The sequence below is a fragment of the Rhinolophus hipposideros genome (assembly GCF_964194185.1).
Source record: "Rhinolophus hipposideros genome assembly, chromosome: 3".
NCBI lineage: Eukaryota > Metazoa > Chordata > Mammalia > Chiroptera > Rhinolophidae > Rhinolophus > Rhinolophus hipposideros.
The window spans coordinates 106,360,203-106,365,142 of record NC_138049.1 but is presented as its reverse complement, the minus strand read 5'-3'; positions in this window follow the sequence as shown (position 1 = coordinate 106,365,142).

The following is a 4,940-nucleotide window of genomic DNA, read 5'->3' as shown; positions in this document are numbered from 1 at the left end:
TCAGTTTTTCACCATTAATTATGAGATTAGCTGAGGGCTTGTCATAGATGGCCTTTATTATGTTAGGGTATTTTCCTTCTATACCTATTTTATTAAGTGTTTTAATCATAAATGGATGTTGTATCTTGTCAAATGATTTTTCTGCATCAATTGACATAATCATATAATTTTTGTCCTTTATTTTGTTTATGTGATGTATCACATTGATGGATTTGCGGATGTTGAACCATCCTTGTGCCCCGGGGATGAAACCCACTTGGTCGTGATGAGTAATCTTTCTGATGCAGTGTTCTATTCGATTTGCTAGAATTTTGTTTAGGTTGTTTGTATCTGTATTCGTCAGAGATATTTGTCTGTAGTTTTCTTTTTTTGTGTTGTCCTTACCAGGTTTTGGTATCAGGGTAATGTTGGCCTCATAAAATGAGTTAGGGAGTACTGTCTCTTCTTCAATTTTTTGGAAGAGTTGAGCAGGACTGGTATTAGATCCTGTTTGAAGGTTTGGTAGAATTCACTAGTGAAGCCATCTGGTCCCAGACTTTTTCTTTTGGGAAGGTTTTGGATGACTGGTTCAATTTCGTTACTGGTGATCGGTCTGTTTAGATTTTCCAGTTCTTCATGGTTCAGCCTTGGAAGGCTATATGTTTCTAAGAACTTGTCCATTTCTTCTAAGTTATTGAATTTGGTGGCCTATAGTCCTTCATAGTATTCTTGGATGATCCTTTGTATTTCTGTGGTGTCCGTGATAACTTCCCCTTTTTCGTTTCTGATTTTGTTAATTAGTATCTTCTCTCTTTTTATCTTAGTGAGTCTAGCCAAGGTTTTGTCAATTTTGTTAATCTTTTCAAAGAACCAGCTCTTTGTCACATTAATTTTTCTATTGTCTTTTTGTTCTCTATTTCATTTAGTTCTCCTCTGATTTTTGTTATTTCCTTTCTTCTGCTGACCTTGGGTTTCACTTGTTCTTCTATTTCTAGTTCTTTAAGGTATAACATGAGGTTATTTATTTGGGATTTTTCTTGTTCTGTTTTTCCTTCTTTTTTTTTTAAATTTATTGAGGTAACAATTGTTAGTGAAATTACATAGATTTTAGGTGTACAATTCTGTATTACATCATCTATAAATCCCATTGTGTGTTCACCACCCAGAGTCAGTTCTTCCATCACCATATATTTGATCCCCCTTACCCTCATCTCCCTCCCACCACCAGTTGCTTTTTTTGAGAATTTCCTAGCTTCACCCACATATCTCAAAGGAAAATAAACAGTGATTTCAGAGTTAATATCACTCATGTACATTTGAACATCATCTCCCATTCAGTATAGTGCACCAGTTAACTGCAAAAATGCAGAGTCAGATGGTTTGGGTCTCAAGTGTGGCTCTTCCACTTAATAGCTAGATAACTTTGGGTGAGTTACTGACTCAGTGTTTTTTTTTTAAGACTTCATTGTTTTCTTTTTTAAGAGCAGTTTTAGGTTCACAGCAAAACCGAGTGGAAGGTACAGAGACCTCCCATACTCTTCCCGCCCCCACACATCCACAGCCTCCCCCACGATCAGCATCTCCCACTAGAGGGGACATTAGTTACAATTGATGAATTTGCATTGACACATCAGGATCACTTTAAAGTCCATAATTTTTATTAGCATTCACTCTTGAGGTTGTACACACCATTGGCTTGTTCAAATGTATTATATATTTTTCCAAACCTATAGAATGTGCAACACCAAGAGTGAACTCTAAGGTAAACTGTGGACTGTGGTTGATTATTATGTGTCACAATAATCAATGTAGATACATCCTTCGTGCAAAAACTGTACCATTCTGGTGAGTGATGCTGACAATGCGGAAGGCTATGCACGTGCCGGGGCAGGGGCATACAAGAAATCCCTGCACCTCCTTCTCAATTTTGCTGTGAACCCAAAACTACTCCAAAGAAATAAAGTCTTAATAAAGAAAAGAAGATGGGGCCCACATTCTTTTCAAACCCCTGGAAATGTAAAGATTATCATAAAATCTTTAGAAAATAACTTCTCTTTGCAATATTGAGCTCCAATAACCTGAAAGAGTCAGTACAGCACATGTAGTCAGAAAAAATCTTAATCCTGCTATCAGCCTATTAGGCTATGTAGGTTGTGACCATCAGTCTATTAAGCCTACAAAACGGCCCTCCCATGACTACCATCTGCTATGGGCAAAGGGCAAATGGCCCATCAGTCCATTTACCACCCACAGTATGCTTTTTTTTTTCTTTCTGAGTCTTTTATTTTTTTTTTTTAATTTATTAGTTTCAGGTGTACAAGACAAGGTAATACTTAGACGTTCATCATTTATATCCCTCACACTGTGAACCCCCCTCCCCCCATCCACTATCCCTCCGACCTCGCACCAACCATGACATTATATATATAAAATTATAGTTGGCATTCATTATTGTTTAGCTTCTGGTGTACAGTGCCATGATCAGGCATCCACAGTATCCCTGAGGTGGTCTCCCAAATAGGACGCATGTCCATCGGATACCCAACAAAATCTTTACAACATTATTGAATACGTTCCCCAAATTAATTTTCAAAAACCCTGAGGCCATCTTCTGGTTACCAACTATTTCCTAATCCCTTCACCTTTCCCCTTATCCCCACCCCCCCCCGCCCATCTAACAACTCTCAGTTTTTCCTTTTTGTCCCCAAAACTGTTTCTGATTAGTTCATTCACTTATTCTTTTCTTTAGATTCCGCATATAAATGAGATCATATGGTACTTGTCTTTCTCTTTCTGACTTATTTCACTTAACATAATGTTCTCTAGATCCATCCATGTTTTTGCAAATAGTAAGATTTCTTTCTTCTTCATGGCTGTGTAATACTCCATTGTATAAATGTACCACAGTTTCTTAATCCAGTCATCTACCGATGGGCATTTCGGTTGTTTCCATGTCTTGGCTATTGTGTATAGTGCTGCAATAAACATAGGTGTGCATACAGATTTTTGAATTGAAGTTTTGGATTTCTCCAGATAGATGCCTAGGAGTGGAATTACTGGATAATAGGGTAGTTCCATTTTCAGATTCCTGAGATACCTCTATACTGTTTTCCATAGTGGCTGCACCAATCTGCAATCCCACCAACAGTGCACTAGCGTTCCCTTTTCTTCACATCCGCACCAGCATTTGTTGTTTGTTGATTTATTGTTGAATAGCCATTTTGACTGGGGTGAGGTGGTATCTCATTGTGCTTTTTATTTGCATTTCTCTGATGGTTAGTGACATTGAGCATCTTTTCATATGTCTATTGGCCATCTGTATGTCCTCTTTGGAGAAATGTCTATTCAGGTTCTCTGCCCATTTTTTAATTGGATTTTTTGGGGGTTTTCAGTTGTATGAGTTATTTATAAATTTTGGATATTAACCCCTTATCAGATGTATAATCTTCTCCCATTCAGTAGGTTGTCTATTTGTCTTATTGATAGTTTCCTCTGCTTTGCAAAGAACTTTTTAGTATGATGTAGTCCCATTTGTTTATTTTTTCTTTTGTTTCCCTTTCCCAAGGAGATATATCAGAAAAATATTACAAAGAGCAACGTCAGAGAATTTACTGCCTATGTTTTCTTCTAGGAGTTCTATGGTTTCAGGTCTCATATTTAATTCTTTATTTGTTGCAAAATGATCACCACAGTTAGTCTAGTTGACACCACCACACACAGTTATAAAGTTTTTTTTCTTGTGATGAGAACTTTTAAGATCTTCTCTCTTAGCTGTACATTATACCCTCATGACATTTATTTTACAGCTGGAAGCCGGTACCTTTTGACCATTCATCCATTTCACCTACTAAATTGTAGTCATTTTTACTGCAGCATGATGAGTATTCTGTCACTAGAAATATAAAGGCACATGAAGGACTGCTTATCAGAACTGGAGGACTACTTATCCAGTAATGGACTGTGAAGTAATGCAGAACTTTAGATACATAGCTGTCCTTTAAAGTTCATTTGATTTGGACAGTAGCTCTATCACATTGTTAGTTTAAGTGCTATCCAGAGGTACTTTCAAGACCCTCCATTCCATATATATCACGACCTCTAATCCCCTGTCTCTATGTCTGTTCTGGAAATGCCGCTAACTCAGTGAAAGCAACAGGAGACAAACCTGGGACACACTTTCACTCAGGTTAATTTATTGACCAACTTTCAATTTCCTTCGTTGATCAGAGACATCCCTTCCCGTGAGGAGGTGCAGACTACACTCTCCAATCCACAGCTGTAAGTCAGTCACATCATCAGTTACTAGGGCAGCCACTCCGCGAGGTGTCCACAGAATCACAGAGTGTTCTGGTATTGAAATACCTGAAAGACCGCAGTGCCTTCATTTAATCTGTGCGAGGTTAAGTATTTCCCCAAACCTACAGCACTAAGTTATGGTGCAATAAGGACCAGATGAAAGGTCTCCTAACTTGCAATCATCTTCCCTCCACCCTCTCAACTTCCAACACTCACTCATACATTTGTCAGAACAGCTCTCTCAAGTGAGAGATGAATGCTCCTAAAAGGCTCGAATTTATCAAAATGGCGGCATGAGGTGAGCCTCTGTGAAGCTCCCCTGGAATTTACAACTAATCGAACAATAACTCCACAAAGAACTCCCTGCACAGCAGACAGGCAAGACGAAGAGGCCCACTACTGAATTTACCTAAAGGTGGGAGAATCGCGCGAGCGGGGAGGAAGGAAGGGAGAAGTGCGGCTACGGAGCCCCGCGGGCGCAGGACGCAGACCTAGCTCAGTGCTCGGAGCTCGCTGCTCCCGGATCTTCCGCAGCTGCGGGAGAGGGAAGGACTCGGACTGCTAGGGCTTCGCTTACGGCCCACAGGGCTGAGGAGGCAGCACATAACACGGCTGAACCTAATGCTCACGGCAGAGACCTTGGAGAAAAGACTGAGGGAAGAAGG